The sequence below is a fragment of the Cetorhinus maximus genome, chromosome 1, assembly GCF_964194155.1.
Source record: "Cetorhinus maximus chromosome 1, sCetMax3.hap1.1, whole genome shotgun sequence".
Lineage (NCBI taxonomy): Eukaryota > Metazoa > Chordata > Chondrichthyes > Lamniformes > Cetorhinidae > Cetorhinus > Cetorhinus maximus.
Window position 1 is genome coordinate 133,619,026 of NC_135879.1, and position 13,136 is coordinate 133,632,161.

The 13,136-nt window shown below is 46.7% G+C and overlaps 1 protein-coding gene and 1 long non-coding RNA gene across 2 annotated transcripts in view; one reads left to right on the forward strand and one right to left on the reverse strand.

Moving 5' to 3' along the window:
* Positions 1-1,367: 1,367 nt before the first annotated feature.
* Positions 1,368-13,136, reverse strand: part of LOC144683762 (uncharacterized) — a 1,025,508-nt gene continuing 1,013,739 nt past the window's right edge. Inside the window, exon 2 of the long non-coding RNA XR_013577332.1 lies at positions 1,368-1,628. This is a non-coding gene — a long non-coding RNA (uncharacterized LOC144683762). The remainder of the gene's footprint in view (positions 1,629-13,136) is intronic.
* Positions 11,489-13,136, forward strand: part of tmem33 (transmembrane protein 33) — a 44,180-nt gene continuing 42,532 nt past the window's right edge. The window contains exon 1 of the mRNA XM_078547121.1: positions 11,489-11,648. The gene's annotated coding sequence lies outside the window, so the exon portion shown is untranslated. The remainder of the gene's footprint in view (positions 11,649-13,136) is intronic.

Sequence of the window (13,136 nt, forward strand, 5' to 3'; positions counted from 1 at the left end):
CTTTAACAAAAAGTTCAATTTCTTTCTTTAGACAAAGCTGGCCCATAATGCCCGGGAACGTTCACTGACTGGAGAGGGGGGGGACTGCCGTACATTAAGGGCCTAACCGAACAGGAGGAGCATGTATGGAGGCTGACGGGTCTCTCCAACCCCATGATAAACAGCAGTGTATCAGATGTGGGGATAAGTGAAGGTAAAAAATGCTGAGCGCTCACACCATCAAGATGACAGTTAATTTGTTACAAAAAATAATTGCACTTTTTTAGCTCTCACAGATGCCACAGTCACATCAGATGCCGATGCAGGTGAGTTTGGTGCAGCAGCAGAGATATCTGAAAGGGGACAGGATGTAACAGAGGCCAGTGTATCACAGCAGTGCAGCTTTGTAGCTGCAGCAGAGGAGGGAGGGGCCTTGCAGGAGGGTGAGATTTCAGATTTTGAAGGTGATGCTGTGGAAAGTCCTGTTAACGCTAAACTTAATGGTGATTGGGTAGGGGGAGCCTGTGATGATATGGCTGCTGTGACAGAGGGAGGGCACTCAGTACCTTCAGGAAGTGAGGAGCCTGCGGCATTGGCAGCAGTAGCTCCCCCACCTCCACAACCACATAGGCAACTTGTAGTCCATGCAAGTGATGATGAAAATGCTGAGTTCATCCTTGACCGCCTGTATCAGGATCTGGCACAGAAGGATGAAAGTTGTGAGGCCAATTCACAACTGCAATACCAGGCCTCAACAGATGTTTGCCAGCATCTGCAAAGATTAACTGAGGCCAATACTCAGACTTCTTAAGAGCAGAATGAGCTTATGAGACAGCACAATGAGTCTCTTTGTCAGATTCTAATTAAAATTGTAACACCTGTAGCTGCACCTTCTGGCCAGGAGCTGCCCAGTTCACAGACAGTTGCTGCTGGTAATGTTGCAGCATCTGCTCCTTCTGTCCAGCAGCCGCCCAGTTTAGAGAAACCTGCTGCTGGACATGCATCTGGGACACAGGAGGTTATGTCACAGGGACGAGGACGGGTGCGACGTGGAAGGCATTAGTGTCGCGTCCCTCTCCCTCCAACCTCTACCTCATCCACACCCATTTTTTTCATGATGGATATTTTCTATGTTTTTTCATTGCTTCGTGTTCCTCATTTATTGCGCTTTCGACCACTGACTTGACTGTAAACTGTTTTGTTACATTTGACTAATTTTTTGGTTTGTGTTGTTTATTAGTATATTTATGCCTTCATTTAAAATGTTCAGATTTGTTGTTTTATTTGAGTTATGTTATTCAGTTATAGTTTTCTATTTAAAGTTATCATTGTATTGTACAGTAAGTTCAGTGTTTTTGATGTTGTAATAACACATTTGTAACAGTCAGTGAGGTTTTCTGAAAAACATTTATTCACAAAAATAACATACGAGATACAAATCCTTAAATTTTTGACAACACAGTAACCTTTACCTTAAGCAGTTGCACTATGACATTTTGAAAAATAACTCCCTCAACATTTTTACAAATAAAATGAAACTTTTTAAAACTTTACCACAACAGTTCTCTTGTCTTATTTTGGAACGGAGGGAAGGAGGAAGGGACACATGAGCAGATCAAGTTTGAAATCTGCACTGGATTCTGGAATACCTGTAAGAAAGATAGTTCACATCAGCTGACAAATGGCTTGCATATGTCCTTTTAAGCATTACACATTTCTAAAGCATTTGAAATAGCCAAATTACATACTTGTAACAACGAATGCAGAATCCTTTTCACATATATGAACTATTTAAGAGGCTTCTAAGGATCAACATTGCATTAAAGGGACTCTTAAAACTGAAATACATCACACTGCATTAAAATGCATCGTAAACATATTTTACAAAATAACTTTGGCTGAAATTTATTACAAACACTTCTATGAGTCAAATCTAGACTGTTAAATATGAAAAGGCTTTTTAACGGAATAAACAGCAGGAATGCATGAAAAGGTAGTGAAAAGAATAAAATTTCTACCTTTCTTACACCATCTGCATACTACTTATACTTTTAACATTTTAAAAACCATATATAAAGAAATTCACCCACCTAAAGAATCTCTCCAAAATGTCTGTTGCCTCTCTTTACTGCAGTTAGGCCAAAAATGTGATGGTGTGTAAAAGAATCCATGTAAATACTTGCCCATAATCGGGGCATCTAGGCGAAGTTAGTGCTGTGATCACAATTTAAGTAAAAGCCCTTCAGCGTAATGCACTCAGCTCTGCAGTTAAAAATCCCAAGTTGGAACTTCGAATGGAGTGCGCTTTTAGCGTGAATGTGCGTACATCTGGACTTCCGCGGGGACCCGATGTGCAACTTCCAGGCTACGCCAGCGGAGCGTCGGTAAGTAATGAGGAAGTTAAGGGCCAATGAATTAGTCAAGAGGTCACCTTTCATTGGAATCTTTTAGTGCTTAATAAGAGAAAATCCAGTTATTTAGTACTAGAACAAAAGTTTATTTAACTGATGTTTCAATAAACTTGTTATATAAAAAGTTATCACACCATTGTGACAGAATTTGTTACACAACATATTAATAATCTGACTAGAATCACTGATACCTTCTTCAATATAATCTTGATGTATTAAGGTGATTTACAGCACACTTAAAACATTGAACTTGAGTAACATTTATTTTCATTCAATTGTAAAAAAATTGGCAAGATAATCAAATTTGTTATATTTCATAAAAGTGTCGATGCCAAATATTCATGCTATCCCAAGTTGTGTCTGGAACCAAGATAATTCTGCAAATATTACTTCATCCCTGCTATAAAGATTTTAAAGATAGCAGTAGTTTCCAGTCTGAAGAGTTACAAGGCTTACCAGACCCATGACATTCTAATACTCCCTATTAAAAATGTGTTTAAATAAAACACTAACAATTTAATTTAAAATTAAATAATTTATGACCTCCTCCGGAGATCCCCAGCATCACAGATGCCAGTCTTCAGCCAATGCGATTCACTCCACGTGATATCAAGAAACGGCTGAAGGCACTGGATATTGCAAAGGATATGGGCCCTGACAATATTCCGGCAATAGTACTGAAGACTTGTGTTCCAGAACTTGCCGCTCCTCTAACCAAGCTGCCCAGTACAGCTACAACTCTGGCATCTACCCGGCTATGTAGAAAATTGCCCAGGTATGTCCTGTACACAAAAAGCAGGACAAATCCAACCCAGCAAATTTCCCCCCATCAGTCTACTCTCCATCATTAGTAAAGTAATAGAAGGATCATCAACAGTGCTATCAAGCGGCACTTGCTCAGCAAAAACCTGCTCACTGATGCCCAGTTGGGTTCCGCCAGGGCCACTCAGCTCATGACCTCATTACAGCCTTGGTTCAAACATGGACAAAAGGACTGAACTCCCGGGGTGAGGTGAGAGGGACTGCCCTTGACATCAAGACAGCATTTGACAGTGTGGCATCAAGGAGCCCTAGCAAAACTGGAGTCAATGGGAATCAAAGGAAAAATTCTCCGCTGGTTGGAGTCATACCTAGCACAAAGGGAGATGGTTGTGGTTGTTGGAGGTCAATCATTTCAGCTCTAGGGCATTGCTGCAGGAGTCCCTCAGGGTAGTATCCTCGGTCCAACCATCTTCAGCTACTTCATCAATGACCTTCCTTCCATCGTTAGGTCAGAAGTGGGGATGTTTGCTGATGATTGCATGATGTTCAGCACCATTGACAATTCCTCAGATACTGAAGCAGTCCATGTCCAAATGCAGCAAGACCTGGACAATATCCAGGCTTGGGCTGACAAATGGCAAGTAACATTTGAGCCACACAAGTGTCAGGCAATGACCATCCCCAACAAGAGAGAATCCAACCATCGCCCCTTGATGTTCAATGGCATTACCATCACTGAATCCCCCACTATCAACATCCTAGGGGGTTACCATTGACCAGAAACTGAAATGGACTAGCCATATAAATGCTGTGGCTAAAAGAGCAGATCAGAGGCTAGGAACCATGTGAGGAGTAACCCACCTCCTGTCTCCCCAAAGCCTGTCCACCATCTACAAGGCACAAGTCAGGAGTGTGATGGAATACTCCCCAATTGCCTGGATGACTGCAGCTCGCACAACACTCAAGAAGCTTGACATTGCCCAGGACAAAGCAGCCCGTTTGATTAGCACCACATTCACAAACATTCACTCCTTCCATCGCCGAAGCACGTTAGCAGCAGTGTGTACCATCTACAAGATGCACTGCAGGAATTCACCAAGGCTCCTTCAAAAACACCTTCCAAACCCACAACCACTACCATTTAGAAAGACAAGGGCAACAGATAGATGGGATCACCACCACCTGGAAGTTCCCCTCCAAGTCACTCAGCATTCTGACTTGGAAATATATCGCTGTTCCTTCACTGTCACTGGGTCAAAATCCTGAAACGCTCTCCCTAACAGCACTGTGGGTATACCTACACCACATGGACTGCAGCAGTTCAGGAAGGCAGCTCACCATGACCTTCTCGAGGGCAATTAGGGATGAGCAATAGATGCTGGCCCAGCCAACGAAGCCTACATCTCATGAATGAATTTTTAAAAATTGCATTGACAGAATATTTAGTAGGTACATCCAGTTCATCTCATTTGGAAAACTTTATACCTCAGTATTACAAAAGCATGTATAAGTTATAAAATCCCCAAGGTTCAAAATATTTGCACTTGATTCATCACATGCAATTTAAGAGGTGTTTTTAAATTCTCAAACGCACTGGTTATTTTACTGTTCCTCATTGTAGATACAGTACATAAATGGTAGTATGACAAAGTGGGAGAAGTAATGTCAGTTAGATGTCAATGTTAACTTTCTGCCTTTTTTTATCAGTATACTGTTTCTTAATTTCACCTGTACAAATATGATTACCACAGTTGCTAATCTGTACCTTTTCAATCAAATATAGTTAAAGGGTGAGCCTACAAGATTAATGTTTTCTTTCGAAACTTGTTTTTGAAACTGGGCTGTAACCTCTGACTAGTGTCGGAAAGTGCTGGCCCGCAGGAATTAGAAGAAATAGATACCTCCTTACCTGATTTTGAAAATAATGTTGACACTTCCGTTCAGCAGAGCTGCCTGGGGCCTGTATGAAAAGAATCCTTGCAGGCCCCAGCGAAGTCTAGCTCCAGCGTATTCAAGGAGGCCATGCCCCCTTTTCTACAGCATTTGCCGCCATAAAGCAGGTAAGTTTCAAGTACCAGGGAAATTGACAGGCCTGAGGAAGGTAAGTGTCAAAGGTAAGTAGATAGGGTTTGAGGGTTGTGGGTGTCCATAGGGTTGGGGTGGTCGGTGGGGGGAAGGGGGTCAGAGGTCAGGGAGGGTATCTGAGGTCAGGGTGGGGTGACGTGAGGTGGAGGGGGTCCAAGGTGGGGGAGGGTCTGAAGTGGGGTGGGAGGGTCTGAGGTCGGGGAGGGGTCCGAGGGGGTGATGGGGGCTGGAGAGGTGGGGGTGTCGGAGGCCGGGGGTAGGGGGAGTCCTGTTAGGGAGGGGAGTTTGGGGGTGTGGCGGAGTCCCAGGGGTGTAGGGGAAGTCTCGTAGGGTCGCTCTGAGTCTTTACAATAATTACTCAGAAGTTAGAAAAGGTTTTAACCCCAGTGGAACCATCTGAATTTCGCAATTTAAATCGCATTTTTGGATGCTTCCCAGCAAGTGCAATTGTCCAGAGGAAGTGTGCACTTCTGGGCAATTGCCGTGCAAACCCTTATCTGGGAACTTGCCAGAGGGATTCCCAGCGCATCTTTTGGGTACCCCCCCAAATCCGATGCTGGGGAGCGCGAAAGTTACGAGCCTCTGTTTTTTTCCCCCCAGTTGAGCTAAGGCAGTGGCTGAGGAGGGATGGTCTCATGGGTTTTGAGCTAACCATTGGTACCTTTGGATTGGGATATCGGGCACCTTAATTGAATTCTTCTAATGTTTGTCAAGATATCTTCAACCTTAAACTTTAATGTTTCAGGCTCATTCAGTGTAAGAAGGCACTACATTTTCATCCAAATACGGGGATTTTCCAAAGTCCAGCATATCCTTGATGTGGCCATACATTCTCTTGAACATAATAATTGAGCATTCATAACTGGCAATGGTCGCAGTCCTTCAACATGGATCACATGCACAAATAATGAAGGTGTAAGACTGCTTCCCAAATAGCAGTTATGGTATATTTGTTTTGAAGTAATCCAGCTACCAATCCCCCATTAATTAATCCAAAAAGAAAAAGAAGCCTAGGCTGCCCTCTACACCCTTGCTTTATGGTATCTCTGATGATTGCATCTTTGCTAGGTGCTAGAGGTGTTCACCAGGCTCAGTTGTGGAGACTCTGCTGCATAAACAGTTCTCCTTTGTACTGGCCTTCTAATAAACTACTAAAGTTACCAGTCCTGTCACCAGTTGGAACATTGGCCAACACAAGAGTACTCATTTGAACACAATGGAACTACAATGCAAACAAATGTTATTCCATTTAATGTGTTATGTGTCTATAATTATTGTTTTCATATACTGGGGCTTCTCTTTCATGATGGTGTGTAATTGATGCGCTCTATAACCCAAATGAATGCTTCCCCAGTGATAGGTGTTGCTGCATTATTTCCATGAGAGGCTCAAGTTTGACATGGGCCTTTTGTGAATGGAGGACTAAGGCAGTTCAGCTGCAGGCTTGCCCATTTCCACAGCTACAGGGTTAGCTTGGTTCTTCCTATTTTAAGGTATATGTGTAGTTATCAGAACGGAGTAGCGGAAGGTTTGGATGTTTCACATCCTGATAGGCTGCATCATAACGCATTTGAATTCCATGTAAGGCCCTGTTACTGTGTCTACTGATCAGCACACGGGTAGACCTGGTGAAATGATAAAGGTTATTAGAATGCCTGTCAGTAGCTATCTCCCCATGATAACAAAGCCTATCAAACATGAGAGAAAAAAAAACTATTGAGTATTACTTTTCAATGCCTTTATGACATCAGGAAAAGCATGAACAAAATGCTTCAACTGGCACTGCTGGGGTGGCGATGTCGGGGGGGTGGGGGCTTGTGGCATTGGAAGGGGATGGGGGTGTCTGACATCGGGGGTCGGACATCGGGGGTGTGTGGGGGTGCCGCTATCGGAGGACGATGGGGGTGGTCGGACAATGCAGAGGGGGGTGGGGTCGGACATTGGAGGGATTGGACATTGGGGGAGTGAGGGGGTTGGACATTAGGGGTGGGGGGTTCGGAACTTAGAGGGGTTGTGGGGGTGTTGACATTGGAGGGGGATGGGTGGGTCACACATCAGGGGGAGGTGTCGATCATCAGGGAGGGTGGGGGGGCTTTCGGACATCAGAGGGGGATAGGGGTGTCGGACATCAGGGGGGTGTCGGAAGTTTGGAGGGAGAGGAGGTGCAGTCCAGTCGGGGGGGTGGTAGGGCCTGTGGGGGAAGGTGGGTGTCCAGTCTGGTCAGTTTTGTGGGGGGGGGGGGGGGGGGGGGGGGTGGTCAGGGTGGTATCGGAGGGGGAGGGATTGAGTCGGGGGCTGGGGAATACAATATGGGGGATGTAATCAGGGGGGTGGGGGGGAAGACCCCTGGGTGGCCGGGGGCATGGGCAGTGTTCCGTGAGGGCGGGGGGTGGGATCTGTGTCTTTACAATAGTTACCCAGAAGTTAGAAGAGGTTTTAATTCTTCTAACATTTTCTGAGTAACTATTAGGAACATTCTAAGTTTGAGATTTAAATCACATTTTCGGATGGTTCCCAGAGCAGGGCAATCGCCCAGGGGAAATTTGCAATTGCCGTGCAAATCCTGACTTTTGAAGTTCCAAGAAGGGTTCCCCAGTGCATCTTGGGGGTACTCCCTAAATCCGACAGTGAGGAGCTCAGAAGTTACGACCCCTAGTATTTATATGGCCTGTCCAGTTAAGTTGAAGAAACTGGGGCTGTTTTCCTCGGAGCAGGGAAATCTAACAGATTTTACAGAGATGTTTAAAACCATGAAGGGCTTAGAGTAAATAAAGAGCAACAGTTTCCAAAGACTGAAGGGTTGACAACCAGGAGGTACTGATTCAAGGTTGATTAGCAAAAGGACCAGTGGTGACTTGAGAAAAAACTTTTACGCCATGAATGTTTAGTATTTGGATTGTACTGCCTGATAGGGCGGTCAATACAGATTATTAGCTTTCAAATTGGAAATGGATAAATATTACAGAAATATGGGGAAAAAGCTGGGGCGTGGGAATAACAAGATTGCTCTTTGAAAGAGCCAGCACAGGTTTCATGGGCTTATGACATGTGTTTGCATCCCAATTCAAATACCATGGGCCGTAACCTCCGGCTAGCATCAGAAAGTGCTGGACCGCAGAAATTAGAAGAAATAAATACCTACTTACGTGGTCTTGAAAATTACATTGCCACTTCTGTTCGCTGGAGCTGCTTGGGGCCTGCAGTGAAAGACTCCTCGCAGGCCCCAGCGAAGTGTAGCTCCAACGTATTCAAGGAGGCCATGCCCAACTTTTTACAGCAGTTGCTGTCGTCAAGCAGATAAGTTTAAAGGGCCAGGAAAATTGACAGGCCAGGGAGAAATAAGTGTCTAAGGTAACTGCATAAGATTTGTGGGGTGGGGGTATCTGGGGGCAGTCGGACAGAGGTCCGTGTAGGGTTGGTATGAAGTCAAGGGATGGGGGGCGTCGGATGTCGGGGCGGTTTCAGAGGTTGGGGGGGTGGTGGAGCCTGTCAGAGGTCGGGGGGGGGGAGGGGGTGAGAGGTCGGGGGTGTCAGAGGTCAGGGGGTGGGTGTCAGAGGTCGGGTGGGTGGGGGCGTGTCAGGGGTCAGAGGGTGTCAGAGGTCTGGGGGTGTCGGGGGTTGAGGGGTGGGGTGGTTACTCAGAAGTTAAAGACATTTTAATTCTTCTAACGTTGCTTGAGTAACTATTGGTATAACGGCGGCGGAACCATCTGAAGTTAGCGATTTGAACTGCATTTTCAGATGGTTCCCAGCACAGCGCAATTGTCCAGAGGAAGCGTGCACTTCTGGACAATTGTGGTGCAAACCCTTACCTTGCAATTTGCCAGAGGGATTCCCTAGTGCATCTTTCGGGTACTCCCATGAGGTGTCAGCTGTGGCTCAGTTCATAGCACCCTCGCCTTTGAATCAGAGGGCTGTGGGTTCATATCCCACTCCCGGAAACCAAGAACTGTGATTGTACTCGAAAGCGTTGCAATCTGTGACTGTTGATAACTCGAAAGAGTTTCGGGTACTTCCCCACATGAGACGCTGGGAGCTCGGAAGTTACGGGCCCATATTTCTTACAAGCATGGCCTTGCCTGTTTATTTTAAACGTGCTGCCCCATGCACAGTGACTCAGCCTTAGGGAAGGCCGGAACAAAAACAGAATTACCTGGAAAAACTCAGCAGGTCTGGCAGCATCGGTGGAGAAGAAAACAGTTGACGTTTCGAGTCCTCACGACCCTTCAGCAGAACTGAAGTATAGTTAGGAGAGAGGTGAAATATAAGCTGCTCTAAGGTGGGGGGCGGGGGGAGAGAGAAGTTGAGGGTGGGGTCGTTGTAGGGATAAGCAAGCAGTGATAGGAGCAGATAATCAAAAGATGTCACAGACAAAAGGATCAAAGAGGTGTTGAAGGTGGTGATATTATCTAAGAAAAGTGCTAATTAAGAATGGATGGCAGGACACTCAAGGTACAGCTCTAGTGGGGGTGGGGTGGACAGACTAACAAAGTATTAGTTGTAGATTTAAAAATAATGGAAAAAGGTGGGAAAAGAAGAATCTCTATAAATTATTGAAAAAAAAAAGGGGGAGGGGGAAGAAACGGGGTGGGGATGGGGGGAGGGGGAGTTTAAGATCTAAAGTTGTTGAATTCAATATTCAGCCCGGAAGGCTGTAAAGTGCCTAGTCGGACGATGAGATGCTGTTCCTCCAGTTTGCGTTGGGCTTCACTGGAACAATGCAGCAAGCCAAGGACAGACATGTGGGCAAGAGAGCAGGGTGGAGTGTTAAAATGGCAAGCGACAGGGAGGTTTGGGTCTTTCTTGCGGACAGACCGCAGGTGTTCTGCAAAGCGGTCGCCCAGTTTGCGTTTGGTCTCGCCAATGTAGAGGAGACCGCATTGGGAGCAACGAATGCAGTAGACTAAGTTAGGGGAAATGCAAGTGAAATGCTGCTTCACTTGAAAGGAGTGTTTGGGCCCTTGGACGGTGAGGAGAGAGGAAGTGAAGGGGCAGGTGTTGCATCTTCTGCGTGGGCATGGGGAGGTGCCGTAGGTGGGAGTTGAGGAGTAGGGGGTGATGGAGGAGTGGACCAGGGTGTCCCGGAGGGAACGATCCCTACGGAATGAGGGATCGTTCCCTCCGGGACACCCTGGTCCACTCCTCCATCACCCCCTACTCCTCAACTCCCACCTACGGCACCTCCCCATGCCCACGCAGAAGATGCAACACCTGCCCCTTCACTTCCTCTCTCCTCACCGTCCAAGGGCCCAAACACTCCTTTCAAGTGAAGCAGCATTTCACTTGCATTTCCCCTAACTTAGTCTACTGCATTCGTTGCTCCCAATGCGGTCTCCTCTACATTGGCGAGACCAAACGCAAACTGGGCGACCGCTTTGCAGAACACCTGCGGTCTGTCCGCAAGAAAGACCCAAACCTCCCTGTCGCTTGCCATTTTAACACTCCACCCTGCTCTCTTGCCCACATGTCTGTCCTTGGCTTGCTGCATTGTTCCAGTGAAGCCCAACGCAAACTGGAGGAACAGCATCTCATCTTCCGACTAGGCACTTTACAGCCTTCCGGGCTGAATATTGAATTCAACAACTTTAGATCTTAAACTCCCCCTCCCCCCATCCCCACCCCCCCATCCCCACCCCGTTTCTTCGCCCTCCCCCTTTTTTTTTCAATAATTTATAGAGATTCTTCTTTTCCCACCTTTTTCCATTATTTTTAAATCTACAACTAATACTTTGTTAGTCTGTCCACCCCACCCCCACTAGAGCTGTACCTTGAGTGTCCTGCCATCCATTCTTAATTAGCACTTTTCTTAGATAATATCACCACCTTCAACACCTCTTTGATCCTTTTGTCTGTGACATCTTTTGATTATCTGCTCCTATCACTGCTTGCTTATCCCTACAACGACCCCACCCTCAACTTCTCTCTCCGCCCCCCCCCCCCGCCCCCCCACCTTAAACCAGCTTATATTTCACCTCTCTCCTAACTATACTCAGTTCTGCCGAAGGGTCGTGAGGACTCGAAACGTCAACTGTTTTCTTCTCCACTGATGCTGCCAGACCTGCTGAGTTTTTCCAGGTAATTCTGTTTTTGTTTTGGATTTCCAGCATCCGCAGTAGCTTTTAGCTTTTTGTTTTTATCTTAGGGAAGGCCGGTACGGCTGAGATCAGGAACTCTCCCTAGGAGAGGGAAGGCACGAGCAGAGAGCTTCACACTGCGGCTGCGCACAAGGAGCTGCCTTTGGGCAACGGAAGCGGCTGCGCTGGGCTTTGGCCTGTTTCCGGTTGGAGCGGAGCAGAGTTCGGGCGGCGAGAGCTACAACGGCTGTGAGCTGAGAGCAAGAGCGAGCCTCCCTCCCTCCCTCCTCTTGCTGGTAGCAGCTCCTCATCCCCCAGACACTGTGTGTCTGAGCAGGTGAGAGCGGCCGGCCGGCGGGCGGGCGGGTTGCTGCGGTAACGCCGCGTGACCGCGTGGAACATTCTAGAGTCGCGCGCGGAGATCGACAGGAGCCGCCGGCCGGCGGGAGGGACCGGGAGGTGTGGCGGGGCGGCGCCATTTGTATGCTGGGGATAGGGTGCGGTATGGCAAGGTTCCAGGCCTCACTCTTTACCAGTGAACAGGACCTATCCCTGTCCTGGGACATTACAACAGCCCGGGACACCGGTCTCCACGGCTGGGCTGTTAGGTTGTCTGTTTGGGGAGAGCAAAGCCATTGATGTCTTGATATTTCTGCCAGCAAAGTCTAAGTGTCCAGAAATGTTAAAACTGGCAGTGATCGACAAGCCTGGCCCCCTAATTCAGGGGAGGGATGTCCAAATTCTAACCCAGTGTTTTCCAATTTTTTCCTGGTGTGACCCCATTTTAATGTATGACACTGATCCTCAGGTGAAAATTTATGGAGTCTTGAGAGTTGGCCCGCCCCCTGCCCGCTTCCCCGCCCTCCTTCCCCCGCCCTCCTTCCCCCGCCCGCCTCCCCGCCCGCCTCCCCGCCCTCCTTCCCGCCCTCCTTCCCCTGCCCGCCTCCCCGCCCTCCTTCCCCTGCCCGCCTCCCCGCCCTCCTTCCCCTGCCTGCCTCCGCTGCCCGCAACTCCAAAACCTCATCTTGTGACCACACTGGGGGTCATGGCCCACTGTTTGGGAAACTCTGCTCTAACCTGAGTCACTTGAAACTGAATTTTAGATGATTGACAAAAGAATCCAACAGTTACATGAGGGAATAAAATCATTAAGCAGTGTGTGATTAGGATCTGGAATGTGCAGACTGGGAATGGTGGAGACAGATTTAATTATGACTTTCAAAGGAGAATTTAATAAGCATTTGGTGAAAAAAGAAATTGCAGGGCTACAGGAAAGTGGGGCTAGCTGAGTTCTTGCAGAAGCAGTACAGAATCAATGGGCAGAATGGCTACTTTGTTGTTAACATTGTGTGATGAATAAAGAGTTAGGCTACCTAAGTGGTTCCCTCAGTTTCATGTTGTGTGCATATGATGATGCTTGCTCTCTGCCTTAGTTGGCATAAATGGAATGCATTGGAAAGTTGAATGTTTCACTCTATATGTTCTGCTTTACCTGTCGTGTAAATAAGTTAAACACCCATATGAGTATGTGGATAAATTTGCACTGCCAAGTTCCATCTTCAACTATGGTCTTTTTGCATTACCAGAAGAGCTTCTTGCATTGATGTTCCATTTCTGAAATGTGCCACACTCAGATTGTCAGTTTCAATTCCCAGAAGTGTAACTTGTATATCTGATGTCATTGTTCTTTTTTTGGTTTTTCACAGAGAAGGAAGATAATTTGAAGTGAATGGCAAAAACAAAATTGTTCAGTATTGTAGTAATACTCAACACAATAATCAGCACAAGACTCAACGTATCAACCTTCCTATGATTCATTTAAATG